The sequence below is a fragment of the Sceloporus occidentalis genome, unplaced genomic scaffold (genome assembly GCF_023333645.1).
Source record: "Sceloporus occidentalis isolate IW3139 unplaced genomic scaffold, rSceOcc1.0.p SCAF_13, whole genome shotgun sequence".
Taxonomy (NCBI): Eukaryota; Metazoa; Chordata; class Lepidosauria; order Squamata; family Phrynosomatidae; genus Sceloporus; species Sceloporus occidentalis.
In genome coordinates, this window is record NW_028316993.1 from 2,470,070 (window position 1) to 2,488,259 (window position 18,190).

At 44.5% G+C, this 18,190-nt stretch overlaps 1 protein-coding gene across 3 annotated transcripts in view; it reads left to right on the plus strand.

Annotated features, from left to right (window-relative positions):
- Positions 1-79: 79 nt before the first annotated feature.
- The window catches only part of SLC8A2 (solute carrier family 8 member A2), a 68,130-nt gene continuing 50,019 nt past the window's right edge, over positions 80-18,190 (plus strand). For all 3 annotated transcript variants that reach the window (XR_016271826.1, XM_089478476.1, XM_089478478.1), the window contains exon 1: positions 80-377. The gene's annotated coding sequence lies outside the window, so the exon portion shown is untranslated. The remainder of the gene's footprint in view (positions 378-18,190) is intronic.

Genomic DNA, 18,190 nt, shown 5'->3' on the forward strand with positions numbered 1-18,190 from the left:
CAGCCTCCTCCTCCTCCTCCTCCTCTTCTACCAGCAATGCTCCTCCTTTCCTCTCTCCTCTCTTCTTTTCACACCAGAGGCGCACTCTCTCTTCAGGCTGGAAAGAAAGCAGGGAGAATCTCTTTCTCTCTCTCTCTCTGGGGCTGGTAGGGGGGCTTCTTCCCCTTCAGACCAAGCTCTCCTGGAGGCTTGACCCCCTTCCCCAAGCCAAGCCCTTTCCCTTTGGACCAGGCATCCCTCTCCTGGAGTGGTCTCCCTCCATCCGCCGACCAGAAAGGGAACCGCTCCTGGTTGGGCACCATGGCGAGGAAGTGAGACCGGTTGGCATCACTGCCACTGTGGGGGCACTGAAGGGGTTTCACAGCCAGTGGAAGAAGGTATGTGCATGGGATGGAGAGACTGGGCTGACCCTTCCTTATACCCCCCCCCCCAAGGTTCCTTCTTTCCTCCTTTCCTATTCTTGCTACGAATCAAGATCCAACCATGCCCAACCTGTGCCAATGCCTCTTCCTTGGGGTATAGCTGTGCCAGCTTGCATTTGGGGTTGTGTGTGTGTGGGGGGGTCTCCTTTCTTCTCTTTGCCCCGATCCTATTCCAAACCCCTCCACCCTCCAAGAGCTTGCTGCCATCTCTGTGCCAGCATCCTGATCCGAATCCACAACCGGTGCCAATCCAGGGATCACTCCAGCGGAGCAACGCCTGGAAAGACACATTGCCTCAAGAGTCAAGGCGATCCTGGCACCAAAGGGGGTGATGGTGGATGGTGCCCCTACTATTCATAGATCATGCCAGGTGGGCATCCTAAGGAAAGAGCAGGAAAGCTCTGTCAGGGGAAGGTTTGCATTTTAAAAGACCCCTTTGCCCATTTGTCTGTTGTGGTCAGGGAATGTGGAGAGGCAAGCTCAACCCCTTAGCAACTGCAAAAAGACATGAGTAAAATGATGATATTGATGATTGATGATGATGATGATGATGATGAGACTGAGTGAAGCCCAGCTAGGATTTTCCTATTGCTCAAAGTTGGACATTTTGAGGGTGCTCCTGCACTTGGTGGGATCTGAATTTGGGGCTTTCGAAGGAGGGCTGAAAAGGATTTGGCTGCCTTACTATTTCATGTGATCCCAATGTGAGAATGGAAAGAAAGAAAGGCATCAACATATATCCCTGGATGTGTGCTTCCTCCTGCAATTTTGATGCTTCTGCTTGACTACAAGGCACACCAAACAGGGCTCTCCGCAAGATGTCTGTATGCCCAGAATTTTGCATTTTAGGAGCATAGGGTGGAAGACGTGTTCCTCCTTGCTTCCTTTAATTAATTTAATTTTAAAAATCAATGTAATTTAATTAGTTTAAGGGGGAAAAAGCACCTTTCCAAAGGTTTTGTGCAATGGTGCTTGCCAGCCTGAAGTAGTAACAGAGTGATGGATTTGATGCGCAACTGGACACCATCGAAACATAGTTTTGCCTTCTCTTTATTCATGGTTTCCACCACCAACATCCCACCCTCTTCCGAATTTGGGGTCAGGGTACCAAGGGGCATCTTTGGGGCAAGATATGCCCCTGTGCTTGGTATTGGGTACATGTTATGCCTCAGCACATGGCCTAGCTTGTACAGAGCCCCAATCCCCAGATGTCTTGTGCAATTTTGCATGGTTTTTAACTATATTGTGGCCATTTTAATGTGCAAACTGCACGGAGTCCTAATCTTGAGAAGAAGGCAGGCTGTGCATCATGATGATGGTGATCATTCTCATGCAGAACACACTACAAGGGGAAGACCTGGGAGAAACCGGACGTACAGTTGTCTGAAAAGTACGTTTGAATTATGTTAAATAATCAATATGGATTTTTTTTGTAAAGGGAATTTTATTTTTCCTGCTGCTTCGAATTGCCTTTTTGGACACTCTCCATCCAAAGTGTGGCCATGATGTTGGGACTGAGGGTCACAGAGGCCCTTTCACACGACACTGTTATAGCACTACAATGCCACTCTAAACTGCCATGGCTCCATCCTATGGTAACCTGGGATTTGTAGTTTAGGGAGAGGCGTTTAGAATTTTCTGCCAAAGAGTGCTAGTATCACACAGAACTACAGAGCCCAGGATTTCGTAGGATGCAACCATGGCAGTTAAAGTGGAGTCATAGTGCTAAAACTGTGCATTATGAAAGGGCCCTTGGTATTGAAAGCTTAGCAATGCCAATGCTCTGAAAGAAAGTCACCATGGTTCCATTTTCCCATCTGTATAATGGAGGCAGGGACTTCTCTGTCCCATTTGGGCCCTTACCTTTTGCTCTGTGTGTAGGCCAGCCTATTTGAACCCATGGCCTTCCAGATGTGTTGGATTACAACTCCAAGAATGGAGCACTGGAGTGAAACACATTTGGAAGGCATCAGAAAGATTTTCTGCGTTGGTTATGGGATGCTGGTTATAGTTGGCTGGGGATTATGGGTGTTGTGATCCAACACATCCAAGTGTGGGCCTTGGGTCTGAAAGCAAAAGACGAATGATTGAGAAGAATATAATCATTTCTGTCACAATAACTTATGGGTACTGGCTCACCAGGCTGCTTCAGTTCAAACCTTAATATAAGTTACATCTTCACTGCAGAAACAATCCAGTTTAACACCACTAACTGCTGTGGCTCAGTGCTTTGGAATCCTGGGATTTGTAGTTTGTTGTGGCTTCAGAGCACTCCAACAGAGAAGGCTAAACACCTCACAAAACTGCAATTCCCAGAATCCCATAGCACTGAGGCATGGTGTCAAAAGTGGATTATTTCCGCAGTGCGGACGCAGCCTTAGTCGGCAAACTTAACCAAATGTCCATCAGTTTCCAAGGTCTAATACTCAGTTGATGCCATAAGACATCAACAACAAACTATAAATCCCATGATATCCTAGGATTGTTGTGGGGATGAAATGAGGCAATGCCAGACATGGTTCCTTGAGCTCATTTCAGGAAGATTAGGATGTAAATAAAATTATTTCCGCAAAGAAGGTGATGCTGCCTCTAAGGCCAGTCATTTCCTTGGTGCAAGCATTGGAGTGCAAAGGGCCAGATGGCATTTCACATCCTAAACACATCTGCAATGTGAGCTACAGACCAACCAGGAATTCCCCAGTTTTTACCAATTCCAGTGGCGGCAACAACAACAAAATCTGCACCTGTTGAATTTCTGTCCATTACACTGTTGGGGAAGACATAAGAGGTGTTTTGTCAAAAGGAAGGAAAAAAGACATGCGCTTTAGCCTAGTCTCCATTGGGTACCTAGGCACCTACATTGCTACTTGCATTTTTACCAACTAAAATCCATATTCTGTGCCTGAGGGGCTTTGGAGAAAGCCAAGGGGACCATGGTCAAAATCCTCAAGACATTTCTGCCTGTCCGTGTGTGATAATATATAATATTGGAACAAGAAAGAGAGAAATAAGATGATGATTCAGGGGATGACCTCCGATTCTAGCTCCTTCCCATTTGGGTAGCACATCTTTCTTGGAAACATGACAGGTGTCAAGCTGCCATTGGAAAGATGGGTTTTGCTACCATCGGTGACACATTTATTCTGCAGTTGCAAGAAAAGCAAATTTCCCTCCGGGGGACAAGAAGGTGGAAATATAGGAACAGGACTAGGAAATCTATATCCCGGACATGGAAGAAAGAGGGGCTTCTTCAAGCTCTCTGGTTGGGTTTCTGCATCATTTCAGATCATGCTGACATTTGAGATGATTTCTGGGGGGAAAGGCACTGCCACCTTAGTGAGCTGCAGGTGCCAAAAATAGAGCCCCTTTCGCATACAGCTGCATCTGCACTGTGGAAATGTTCCACTTGGAAACCACTTTAATTGCCATGGTTCAATGCTATGGAATCCTGGGATTTGTAGTTTTATGAGACATTTAGCCTAGGACTTGTATATTGGTCATGGTCAGATGCTGTCCTCCGGATCTTTTGCAATATAGGTGCAGAGCTAGGAGAAGTTCCTGGGTGTTTGTTGTTGTTGTTGTTGTTGTTGATGATGATGATGCCTGGGGGATTATGTACTCTGTAGTAAAAAAATGGGACTTTCCCCCAGTTCTGTATATCTGTGGATGGAAATACTGCAACAGACAGGGCTTGTGAGTGGGAGTCATCTTTCCACCATTCTTGTTCATAGACCCATCCCTTCATAAGGAAAGAACATGTGTGTGAATCCACACTGCATGCTGTTGTTCAGCATCCTTAAAAGTGTTAACGGTGTTTCATTTTTAGACTGGGCCACTGCTTCTATTGGCCTTTGCGTTTGTTTTTATTTCATTGGTAGCCGACCATTTTGCTGAACTGTGCTGGGGCATAGTTTGGTTTGGAAGTCTCTTTTGTATCTAGATAACCCAGGAGAGTAGTAGTTTGAGCGTAGAACTCTGGAGACCAGGGTTCGAATCCCAGCTCGGCCATGGAAACCCACTGGGCAAGTCACACACTCTCAGCCTCAGGGGATGGCAATGACAAACCTCCTCTGAAAAACATGCCAAGAGAACCCCATGATAGATTGGCCTTAGGGTTACCGTCAGTCAGAAATAGCTTGAAGGCACACAACAACAACAACAACAACAAGAACAACAACAGATAGCCTAGGAGGAAAGATGGGTTTAAATTAAATAGATAAATAAATGGATAGAATCAGGAAGATGAATAGATAGATAGATAGATAGATAGATAGATAGATAGGCAGATAGATCTAGAATTGGAATTAGAGCTGTTTCTTGTGGGATTGGACCCAAGTGGTGAGGGATCCAGCATTGGTCTTTTGCAGGTGTTTTGGGCCATGAGGCCATGTTCTAGAAGAGTTTATTCCTGACGTTCGCCAGCAGCTGTGGCTGGCATCTTCAGAAAATGCTGGCATGGAAGAGTCAATGAATTTAACTCTATAACTTGGGCAGAGCTTTGGGAAATCCCTTCATCTGGACTTTGCGATGACTGTTGTTGTGTTGTGTGCCTCCAAGTCATTTCTGACTTATGGCAATCCTAAGGCAAGCCTATCACAGGGTTTACATAGCAGAATTTGTTCAGAAAGGGTTTGCTCTTGCCTCCCTCTGGGGATGAGAAAGTGCAACTTGCCCAAGGTCAGCCAGTGGGTTTCCATGGCCGAGTGAGGATTCGAACCCTGGTCTCTCAGTGTCCTAGTCCAACGCTCAAACCACCGTGTTGGTTCTCTTGTTTGGACTACAACTCCCAAGTGGTCAAGCTGCTTGGGATTATGGGAGCTGTCATCCAAAAAAGGGCCTTTCTTAAGCTCTGACCCTGAAATTTGTTGGGCACCTGTGCAGATAAAAGGCTATCAAAGCACCTTGTGCATAATAGCATGAACTCTCCTGCAAAGGAAAGGCTCCTTGAACTGTTTCAGGGAAGGAGCAGATAGACAGATAGAGAGGGCCTTGTGTTGCATGCATGTGCCGAATGCAGAACAAGGCTCTTGCTGTGCAGATAATTTTGTGCCAACAAAATCCAAATTTGATACACCGCATGTCCTCGTAACAAGTCCCAATCTGCTACTGAGCAGCAGATGAATATGTGCGAGAATCGCCTCGGAGGAGGCGTGAAAGCAATGTATTTCACGCCTTTCTCTCCTGAGGCCGAAAAGGGGAAGGGAAAAAGAAGAAGAAGAAAGAAAGAAAGAAGTGAGGCTCTATCCATCTTCCATCCCTGCTGTATTTTGTGCCATCACCCCAAGGCCACTCTGGCTCTTGTCTATTCCCCAGACTATAAACGCTGGCCTCCCTTAATCTGCTCCTCCTGAGTCTAGCTGCTTCTTGGTTTCTTAATGATTCCTTTGCAACCTTCTCCTGTTTCTCTCCCAGGAGTGATACCGGAGGTCCAAAACACACTGTGAAAAGAACCCAGTCTCAAACCACTTTAACTGCCTCGGCTCAATGCTGAGGAATTCTAGGAACTGAAGTTTGGGGAGACATTACTGAGCCTTCTCTATCAGAGCCTCTGGTGCTATAGTTGGCCCTCCTTATCCACGGATATTTTAATCCAAGGATTTGAGCATCCATGGCTTGAAAATATTCCCCCAAAGTCTACATTCCAAATAGCAAACCCTGATTTTCCATTTTATGTAAGTAGCACTATTTTAGTGTGCTGTTGTATTTAATGGGACTTGAGCATCCACAAATGTTGTTATCCATGGGGATCCTTAGTTGAACCAAACCCCAACGGATAACAAGGACCCACTGTACAATTCCCAGGATTTCCTAGCCCTGAGTCAGGGCAGTTAAAGTGATGTTAAACTGGATTATTTTTGCAGTGCAGATGCATCTTATATTAAAGTTGGAACTGAAGCAGCCTGGTGCACCAATACCCATAAGGTATTGTGACTATACTCTTCTCAACCATTCGTCTTTTGCATTCAGACCAGTTTTTGCCAACCCAAGGCCAAGGCAGTTAAAGTGGAACTGGCAAAACCAACTCTGAGTATTCCTTGCCTAAGAAAACCCAATGAAATTCATGGGGTTGTTGTAAATTGCCTGGCGTCTTGAGGTTTTACACACACACACACACACACACACACACACACACACACGTACACACAGCCTAGACTAAACCTGCACTTTCTGGCAATCCTGGAGAAGTGGCGTTGAAACCAGCGCCTCTTCTCTGGCTCCTAATTCCACTTCTTTTTTGTATGCAGTAGATGTGTTTATGACGCATCTGGAAGAACATTGGGTATTTTTACTGGCAGAGTGCAGCGGATTGGCACAGAGGTCGTGTCTAAGGGAAGGGAGCAACTACTCCGCAGAGCTGGTAATTAGATAAAAAGGAAAAAATAATGACACTTGATGTTTTCAGGTGATCAGAGCAGAAGAAGAGTAGTAGAAAAGAGCCATAAACTTAGTTCCGGAAGCCCCTACATCTGGCTTCCATAGGGCTGCTAGTAGCCATTATAGACACATCATGTGTCACCAGCTATTTCTCTCTGGACTCACCCAGATTGATAGCTAGTGCAGATTCAGATGCATTTAATGTTATAGCATGTCGCTTCGGGCTGGTTTCCCCCATTTCTTCATCCGTACATCATTTTTAAAAAAAATGTAAAATGGGTGTTGTGCAGCCTTCCCAAGTGTCCTGAAGAGCTTGACCAGACATGAGAAATGGGGCAGAAAACTGAAGACTTGAGCAGCTATGGCCAAATCTCCCTCCCCAAAACAACAGTGCACTATACAATAAGAAGCGCTGTGTTGGATCAAACCAAAGATCCATCTTGCCCAGCATTCTCTTGCCTCATCTGCAGCCAAGTGAGATCCCAGAAAGAGGAGATCAACACATTGGCACCATCTTCTGCCTCCTGTTCCTCAGTAACCTGGATTAATACTTGAAAATTCAATTTAAAATGGATACCAAGGGGGCAACTACACTGTAGAAAGAATGCAGCTGGACACCACTTTAGGTGCTGTAGCTCCATCCTACGGAACCTTGGGATTTGTAGTTCCGCAAGGTCTTTAGTGGTGGTGCCTCACCAGACTACAAATCCCAGTACTCCAAAGGATGGAGCTACAGCACTTAAAGTGGTGTCAGACTGCATTATTTCTCCCGTGCCGATGCACCCCAAGTTGCTACAAAGTTGGCTTCCTTTATGTGATTGAGGCTTAACGTATCCTGCTTCAGGGCATTGCCAGGGGCTGCCCCTTGGAACAGTATAAGGCCCCATCTCCTGTACCATCACAAAAGGCCATCCCTAGGTCTCATGTTTGGGCCCTGCAATTTCCTAGGATAATTCTGTGTTGGCAACCCTATAATGGGGGCAATATCCATATAACCAGGCGGATACATTGTCTGCAAGGGCATGCGTTCGAGAGTGGAAATATCAGTACTATATTTTGCATCACAGATTGACAGAAAATGCAGGGTTGCCAGGTCAGGCCTATCCCAGGTCCTGATATTTCAGGTTCAAATCCTGAAACCTAGGAATGATCCCTTGCAGTGTTAAAGGAGCCAGGGTCTGGTGATGATATAAGGAGGATGTTATAAGGGACATCTTTGGTGATGCCATCAAGCAACAAGCATCACCCGCAATGGCACAGAGTATGGCTCTTAGATAAAAGACACCAAGGCTTACCCATGAGAAAATGTCGAGAGTGACCGACACTTTTCAAGATGGCACTCTTGCCCTCCGATTCCTCCCTTTGCCCTGAGGACTGGAGTATAGCATCCAGGCCAGGACTTCAGATTTGGGAACCCTACAGGAAAAGCAATGGTTTGGAAGATATTGTCAGCATCGATTGTGGGTGGTTCCGCACTGTGGTCTTCCGTTGCGCAAGGAGATTCCCAGAGACTCCTCTGTGGTCATTTGCAACAATCACCCGGGATGAGAAAGGAAAACACTTTCACCTCTGGCCCAAGCCTTGCAAAGCTGTCCATTTCTCCAGTGCGGAGCGTCCTGCTGTGTCTGTCGGAGGGTATTAAGCTCCACGCCTCTTTAATGAGCCCTTGCTAATTCCCAATCCACTTTGGAAGCCAGCCTGCAAATTAATGAGGAAAAGAGCCATTTAATTTTGACTAATTCCTCCCTCTCTTCTTTGCCTCCCCCCCTTTGGTTGGTGAGTCAAATGGGCATTAATCCCACCCGCCTGGGCACTCCGTCGTTTGAAATTAAACTGAACTGTGTGTATAATCCTTTCTCTTTCCGTCGGACAATACTGCAATGCTTGATAATGCTTTCTTATCCCTAATCCAGAGCTTTGTCTTCTGGGCTGCTTGAGTAAATAGAGGTCCCAGGCATGTCAGCTTGCAATGTCTCCCAAAACGTGATGCAGGAAAGGTGCGGAGTTAGCATCTTCAGTCTTTTTGCCCCAGTTGGCCGTAAATTGGAAACGACTCGAAGGCATGTATCAACAACATTGTATCTGCATTGTATTCTTGTTCACTAACTCAAGGTTAGTTAAGAGAAAGAGTCATTGGATTGTGGAATTCACTACTCCATCTTCTGAGGATCATCGCTTTGCACACATTTGAGAATACTGTAGTAACGATTGCTCCAGCGGCTCAATAATCTTTCCCCCATTAGGACCAATATTCTTCTGAATGCAGTTATTGGGGAACTGAGTTGGGAGGGAGCTTTTACATTCATGTCCTGCTTGCAAACTTCTTTAGAGGCATCTTTTTATCCACGCAAGAGCTGTCAGGCCTTGGTGGGATCCAACAGAGCTCTTTTGATGATTTCAAACAATCTCTAAAGGAGACCATTGTTACCGGTCTGTTAGGTGATCAGATTAAAGAGCAAGAGCCTGTCGGAGTCTATGCAATGTCTCTTGGGGGTAAAACCAGAAAAAGGCAAGGCCTAACCTTGCAAGTCGGTACCAGGGATGTAAGAGTTAATTTCGACCTGGAGGAGCAAAATATCCTGAGTTGTGGCTAGCTGTGGTACATTAAAGACTCTTAGTATGCCTTGAGGTAGGTGTCTGTCTAAGCAAGAAAGCTGATGCCATGAAATGTAGCTGTGTAGCCTTGGGCCCAGAACAACATGTAAAACAAGTTAACTAAGGCTGTCAACCCATTCTTTTTATAGATTAACTGTCTGGCTTTTAATTGATCAATCATTAAAATTAAATAAATACGGGGGGTGCGAAACCTCAGTGAAGATGTCTCTTTGAGGCTTCGGCAGGGAGCAAGAAGACAGTTTTTCTTAGTGCTAAATCATTCATTAGGCGGGTGTTTTTTTTAATGGCAATTAATAAAAGCTGGGGGAAATTTGCTCAGCTGCTTGCAGACTTTACCCCTCTCAACAAAATCCTGTAATGTAGATTAAAAGCTTTAAAGTGTGAATGTGAGACATCTGTGTTTACAGATACCTTTGGTCCTTGGAGAACCTGGCTGCAATCCAGTTGGTGACATAAGAGCAGGTTGGATCTCCCTTATCCAGGATTTCTGAAATCCAAGTACTCCGAAACCCCAAACTCTTCTCATCGGTGGCTGAGATAGTGACGCCTTTGCTTTCCGATAGTTCAGTGCACACAAAGTTTGTTTCCTTCACAACATTATTTTAAAATGTTAAGTATAAAATATTAGGTTTACAAGGTATATATTAAACACAAATGAATTCTGTGTTTAGACTTGAATTCGATCTCCATGATATCTTATGAAGTATGTACAAATATTCCAAAATCCAAGACACTTCTGGTTCCAGGCATTTTGGATAAAGAAGCCTCAACCTGTACAGATAACTGTATGTCTGGTTTTGAATGGAATGCAAGGCTATTCTTAGGGTTGCCAGAGTGAACACTAAAGAAGGCTCCTAAACCTTTAATGATTGTTCAGAGGAGGGAATTCCAGCAAGCGTTGCTTACTATCTGGTTGAATGATGAGCAACACTTGCTCCAATCCCCTATTTTATACTACCATTAAAAGTACAGTACAGTGGGCCCTTGGTATCCACTGAGGTTTGGTTCCAGGACCCTCGTAAATTCCAAAAACCATGGATGCTCAAGTCCCATTATATACAATGACAGACTAAAATGGTATATTTATATAAAATGACAAAATCAAGGTGTGAAATTCACATATATTAAATATTTTCAAGCCGTCTTGTGTTTGACACTGTGAGCAAGGAGGGGAAATAGTTAATTAATTAGTTTAGTAATTGGTTTAGGAATTAATTAGTATTGGGACAAGTATCTTCTTCCCCTAATTCTTTCTCCAGGTGGGCCTTAGCCTCAGCACTGTAAGGCAACCGTCTGGATTTCCAGCCCATTTGTGCCTACAAGTGCGCCTATGCGCCTGTGTGTGCGTTAGTCACCCAAATCAGCTTCAAGCAGCTATTAAAAAGCTCCAAACCCTCAATTGGAAAGAGGAAGAAACGTTAACAGAGGCCCATTGTTGTCCTTTGGTAGAATGAACCTCCCAGATGTTTTAATTGGTGTTTCGCCCAGATAGAGTTAATGAGGCGATTACGTTAATTACAGGAATGTTTGTGTTGGAGAAAAGGGTTCCTGGTGTTCCCCTTCTAGGAGGGTGACAGTGCTAGGCACTTTCTCGACTCCCGCTAAGTCCCCTTGATGCGCCGGACAACCTCTGGCAGCCACTGCGTGAGATGACGCGGGTTCAAGTCTCCTCCTGGTGCTCCACTCTTACCACCAGTAGCTATCCTGAGGTTGGTAGATCTCTTTCCCTTCTTGTGATCTTGCAAGGGGACCATTTCTCAGATGGGAAACTCTGCACAGAGTTTGGGGAAATCGCTTTCTCTGGACTGTGGCTGAAGGATTCCTTGTTGTTGTTGTTGTTGTTGTTGTTGTTGTGTGCCTTCAAGCCATTTCCAACGTATGGCGACCCTATCATGGGGTTTTCTGGGCAGGTTTCTTCAGAGAGGGTTTGCCATTGCCCTCCTCTCAGGCTCAGATCTCCAACTGGTCTCAAACCAGATTATTTCTGCAGTGTGTTTTGGACCTGAGTTTGCTTCTATTGTAGCATCTTTGTGTAGCATGAATTAAAGGAAGTCTAGTAATAGGGGAATATGGTGGTGGAGGTGGAAGTCAAAGTGTTTGATGGTTTTTGTCAGCATTTTGGCCTATGTTAGGATTGTTGTTGTTTGCTTGTAATTTTTGTATGTTAGATGACACAGTGAGGCATAGTGCTCTGAGTGTTGGACTGTGACTCAAGACCAGGGTTTGATTCCCAGCTCGGCCACGAAACCCAATGGGTGACTTTGGGTAAGTCACATCTTCACAACCTCAGGGAAGTGCATTGGCAATCCTCCTTTGACCAAATCCTGCCAAGTAAACCCCAGGATGGTTACGCTTTAGGGTTGCCATAAGTTGGTAATGACTTGAAGACACACAACAAACAGCAGGTTTTGTATGGTAGCTTTTAGTCTCTCGTACTTCTCTCTCTTGTAGGATGTAGGATATTGGCCATCATCATCATCATCAATAATGCCAAAAGGAACTATCTCTTTCTCTGGTGCCCCAATTGTGGCACAGAAGTGTGACTGGCACGGTCTCTGCAGACTTCTGGTGCCAAGGAAAAGCTTCCCTGTTCTTTCAGACATTTTAATGGCCCAACCAGTCCTTTGTGTTGTTGTTGCTCCCTTTAAAAATGATCTTATGAAAGCCAGAACCATTTGTTTTAATGTTGTAATATCAGAAACAATTGTGTAGAAAGACAATTGCAGCAAAAAACGCCTTTGTGTCGCCATAAATTGGAAAGGACTTGAAGGCACACAACAACAACAACAAAATTATTTATGATCTAGGATTGTTGCTCCAGGATCTAGGGCAGTCTAAAAACAGACCACAAACAAGCAACGCACTTCACTTTACGATACGATCGGTTCCCTTTCTTCCTCTGTCCTGGTTGGAGGGGTGTTTAAAAACATGCTGGAGACAGCATCAGGAATATCTATCTGATCTGATCTAGTTAAACCTAGTCTAGTCTGATCTAATCTAATCTAATCTAATTCTCTCTCTCTCTTTCAAGATCATTCATGTGCCATACTTGATCAGAATATATGTCAGGGTTATGTCTAGCATCAAATCAATAGGGTTAAATGGAAGAACAAAGAGAACGGCGGCAGATGTTTTTCAAAAAGCAATTATGATTAAAGATTCAGAAAAACGTCCTAATAGTAAGACGCATTTTATAATGGAATGAACCCTCTCAGAATATGGTAGATTCTCCTTTGCTGGAGATCTTGAAACTGAGGTTGGATATCCATCTGTCGGGAAAGCAAGAGCTGTGGATTCCTGCTCTGGAAGAGGTTAGACTAGATCAATGTTTCCAAACTTTGCTTCTCCGGGTGTTTTGGACTTCCACTCCCAGAAGCCACAGACAGCTTGGCCAATGGTTTGGGGATCCTGGGAGAGGTCCAAAACATCTGGAGGACCAAAGTTTGGCAACCACTGCACTAGGTGATTCTTTGGGTCCCTTCCAGTTCTTTGATTCTGTGTGTGTGTGTGTGTGTATATATATATATATATATATATATGTGTGTGTGTGTGTGTGTGTGTGTGTGTGTGTGTGTGCATATATATATGGCCTGAGATGCATGATAGCAACCATCCTGTAGGGCACTCTTCACAGGCCTCCCTAGATCGCGCATATATATATATATATAGGAGTCCAAGGAGGTTGCATGCCATAGCGCCAACTTCTCCAGTGATGCCAATGCCTTGATGAAAAGGCTACCAAGAGCCAAGCTCTTCCAACTGCTCTCCTTCCCACCCAGCAGCTGCCATTCGCCCCAAAGCCAGCCGCTCGGCTCCAAAAAGGCAACTCGGCTCATCCTCCAGAGCCAGCCACGGTCCCTGATCAACTTCTATTTCTCTTCCTTTCTGTATTCCCGAGTTGAGCATCCTTTTTATAGCCTGGTTGCTACGGGAACAGTGTTGTTGCTATGTGCGGAGGAGACCGCGGCAACACTAGCAAGAGGAGCTCATGTTTGGAGGAGGCAGGTGCGGATGAGCCTGTTTTCACAGATGTAGCGTTCCAGGGTGGAGTGGTTTGAGTGTTGGATTGGGACACTGGGAGACCTGGGTTCGAATCCTGGCTTGGTCATGGGTGGTTTTGAGCAACTCACACTCTCTCAGCCTCAGAGGATGGCAATGGCAGAACCTATCTAGATCCTCCTAAGCAACACTTCAGTCAACATCTGCAAGAGGTTGACCATGAAATTGCACTAGAGTACCTACAAAATGCCTAGAGAAGTGTTCTCTCTAGGAATCTCTAGATCCTCCAGGGCAATACTATGGTCAAGATCTGCTATACATTGACCATGGAATTGTACTGGAGGACCTACAAATGCCTAGAGAAGTGTTCTCTCTAGGTCTGTGTTTGACACAGATATGTCTGTGTTTGCTTGTTTTTCCTTTTTAAGGTATGGAAAAGGCTTTGGTGTGTGCCTGTTTCAATTTCTCCTCTTGTCCAAAGTTGTCTGAACTGATCAGTTTATCGCAGTGGTTTGGTGTCATTGTTGTTGTGTGCTTTCAAGTCATTTCCAACTTATGGCAAACCTAAGGCAACCCTATTATGGGGTTTTCTTGGCAAATTTCTTCAGAGGGGTTTTTGGCATTGCCATCCTCTGAGGCTGAGAGTTGCTTAAGTTGGTTTCCACGGCCAAGCTGGGATTCGAACCCCGGTCTCCAGAGTCCTAGTCAAGTGCTCAAACCACTACCCCACACTGTCTCTCGGGAATACACTCCGGGAACGGAAATCGATTTTGAGCCAAGTGTATCACCCATATTAATCTTGGGTCCCGGTGAAAAAGCGTGACACACTTTCCTGGCTGCAGGCCATGTTATTTAAAGGCTGGCATAGCCATGCTTGAATATTAAAGGTATGTCTCATTGTCTATGACTAACATGAGCCAGTGTGGTTTAGTAGTTTGAGTGTCAGGCTTGGACTGTTAAAAACTAGGGGTGCATCTTTGTTGTAGGAATAATGCAACGTGAGACCACTTTAGCTCCTGTGGCTCCATCTTACAGAATCCTGGGATTTGTAGTTTTGTGAGGACAGGCAAGCTTTGGCAGAGAAGACTAAAGACCTGGTCAAACGACAAACCTCAGGGTTACATATGAAGAAGCGGCAGCACTTAAAGTGGTGTCAAATGGCATTATTTCCACAGTGTAGATGCACCCTTGGCGCTTTTGAACCCCCACTCAGATCTCACCAACTGGAGGACCTCTCTGTTGCAGAAGAAGGTCATGCTAAGCCGACTTTGAATAAATCTTACCAAGAAAACTCTTGGACATATTATATACAAACATATATACATATGTATATTGCCCAATACTATATACCAATAAGCAGCCCTTAAATCCAAAATACACTGCAGAAATAATCCAGTTTGAGACCACTTTGACTGTCCTGGCTCAATGCTAGGCAATTCAGGGAGCTGTAGTTTGGGGAGACATTGAGCCTTCTTTGTCGGAGAGCTCTGGTGCCACAATAAACTACAATTCCCAGGATTCCCTAGCATTGAGCCAGGAGAGTTAAGACAGTCTCAAACTGGATTATTCCTGCAGTGTGTTTTGGACCTTAATAGATTAACTCCCTATTTATCTCTTTGGCAATATACTGGGGATGGGGGAACATGGGACCCTCAAAAACCTGTTGGATTGCAGCTTCTGTTGTCTGCCTAGGGATGTTTCTGGGAGCTATAGGTTTTTAAAAAAGGAATATTACCTACCTCTGGGAATAAATAGGCCCATCTCTGTATGTCAAATCGTCAAATATCTCTTCTTTTCACACAGTGGGGGAACTTTTTGACCTAGATGGAGACCCTTGCTGCAGCTATTATGAAGGCTTCAAAACGTAACCGCAGCCGAGGCCCTGAATGCACAGGCCTTTTAAGTTTTTCTTTTTTGCAATCTTAAATAAACCCAAAAATAGGTCCCCAAATATAGATGCCAAACCTACCCCTTTCCTTTTAAAAAACATCTCTTCCCTATCCTCCCACTCCAGTCCCCTCTGAAATGGCACCGCTGGAGCTGGGCTTTGAAATGAAATGAAAATAAGAGCTTTGAGATAATTAAAGGTTTTTCATCGTTAGGAAACGGCAGAGGTATACTATAAGGTGGAGGTAAGAGTAGGCACAGGGCAAGATAGAAATGAAACATGTCTTTCTTCCTCTTTCCCTTCCCTTCTCTTCCTTCCTTTTCTTTCCTTTTGCTTTCTTTCTTTCTTTCCTTTTGCTTGCTTTCTTTCTTTCTTTCTTATGTCTCCCTCCTCTCTCTCTCTCTCTCTCAACCAAAAAACCTTATTAATAAATCAGATCAATCCATCATTAATTCTGGAACTTAGTCAAAGATGGCCAGATCTTAAAGACATGGCTTGGTTGGATGCTCAGGTTGGTTTGGGAGAGATGGCCTCATTCAGTAACTTGGAAGCTGCCTTGGTCATAGAAGAAGAGGTTTCAGATCAGCCACAGTTCGACTCAAAGGGACATCCTCTCTTGGCATAGGCATGCTTCCTCTGATTTTTAATGGAACCGCGTTACATTTTATTGCATGAAAATGGCAGTTCTCCCTTTGAAGGACTGTCAAAAAGCAGCATGGGAAGGGAGCACAGCTCTCTTGATGTTGTCATGGTCTTCACTGGAAAACTCTATTGCATTTCTGTTTAAATTATAGCCATTCTTTTTAAAGGCACATCTATAGAAATAAATCATGATTTGCAAACAATAAACATCTGTGTCGTCTTTTGCTCTCCTGTTGGCTGTGCTATCGTATCCCAGGGGATTCTAGGAACCATAGTCCAAAGAAGGATAAGATTTTCCCCTAGCTCTAATTTCTCTTGTGCATCCCTAAGAGGCTAAACTGCCACAGCAGCAGGGAATCCTAAAGTATACGAAAAGAGCTGGCACCTGATGTATTGAGCTGCCTTTCCCCCTTCCTTTGGCACTTCCTGACTGGTAAACCAGCATAGATCTTGACCTTAAGCATCCATCACCTGAGTGTGGCGGTTGGAGTGGATGGCCTTTTAATGTGCTTTCCAGCTTTATCATGGTATGATTTCAAGGCACTAGCAAAGGATTCTTTGAGGTCCTTTCCTTGGACAAGGTTATCAAACGACTCTTTGGCAGAGCCCTTTCTTCAGGCGCACACTGGGCTGGCCAATGCCTTCCATCTCAGGCCCTGGCTTTTATTCCAGACTTTAAAGAAAACATCCAAGGGTGCTGACCCTATTGTGAGGCTAAGGATCAGAACATTGAATGGCTCCTTTAAAATCTGAAACAATACCCAGAGTAGACCAGCTGTTCAGCACATTGACCAGCTCCTTCAAAGTCTAGCATTAAATCTGGGGTCATCTGAGTATTCAGAACCTTGTGGATGATGTAGTAGTTGTTGTTAACTGCTTTCAAGTTGATCCCGACTCATGGCAACCCTATGGATGAGACATCTCCAAGATCCCCTGTCCTCCACTGCTCTGCATTTGTAGATTTGTGCCCATGACCAACCTGGTTGGGTCTATCCATCCGGTATGTGGCCTCCATCTCCTCCTACTGCCTTCTACCTTTCCCAGCATTGTTGCCTTTTCTAGTGAGACATACCTTCTCACGATGTGACCAAAGTCCGACAGCTTCAATTTGATCATCTTGGCTTCCAAAGAGATTTCAGGCTCGATCTGTTTGCAAAATGTCATGGCTTGAATCAAAATTCTCATCCAGGACATAAAAGTGACAGAGAAAGAGGGATGGATGGAAAGAGGGATGAGCAGAGATGTCTATTTGGGGGGTGTTGGTCAAAATGAAGGCATTGCATTCCCCTAATAAAATTGTTGTCCCCCAATGAAATTTCCATCAGTGCCCTATTTTCTAGCATTACAGTTACTTAAAACTTCAGTTGACCATTTAGAAACACAGTTTAGGCACCCACCGAAAAGGACATGCAACGTTTTTAAAGGAATGCAAAACACACTGAATGTTGATTGCATGAAGGAGATCGGGAGCTTATCCATGAATATTACAGAAAAACTGCATAATTTTGCAAAACAATTTCACATGACGTCGCGCAAAACCCGCCATTAAACTTGACACAAAGAAACATTAACCCGCACCTTTTTACTTTTGGGATTTCAACGACAATGCATTTCCGATATCACTTTATTTACACAAATGCGTGTGATAATTATTCATGCAATTACTCGCTATTTTGCTTTATTTGCAAGATGCTTCAAATGCGCTTTAATCTCTCTTTAATATTAGCCCCAGTATGATAAACTCCTTAGAGTACTAGGCATGAACGATTTCCAATGTCCCACCCTCTTCAATGCTAGAAATTGGAGAAGTGAAGGAAAGTTTAATAGGGGGGTTCTTATTTGAGGTGGGCAATCCCCTCATCTTGCCCCCTTGTAACAACATGCTGTGTATGTGTGTTACACGCACTTTACAACAAGTCCCTCCCCATTTGTCTTTCCAGCACAACGCTGTCTATTCCAGGGGTGGGCAGGGGAGGAAAAGGTCAGAATTGGTTGGTACAGCTCTGGATGATCTGCAATAGATCACAATTTCCCCCCTTGTTTTGCTCTCTGTTGCTTAAAAGCAGCAATAACAAAATGTTCTCCCAGCCTGCCCACCAGCCAAATAAATTTGGCTGCTGAAATGCAAACGACTCAGAGTAACCAGGAATGGATCTGAGTGTAAAAGAACTACAAACTCTGTTTTCCATTCTGGTACAAAAGCACAATTCTAGCACTGGGTCTCCATTTCCAAGGGACTGTCATTTGC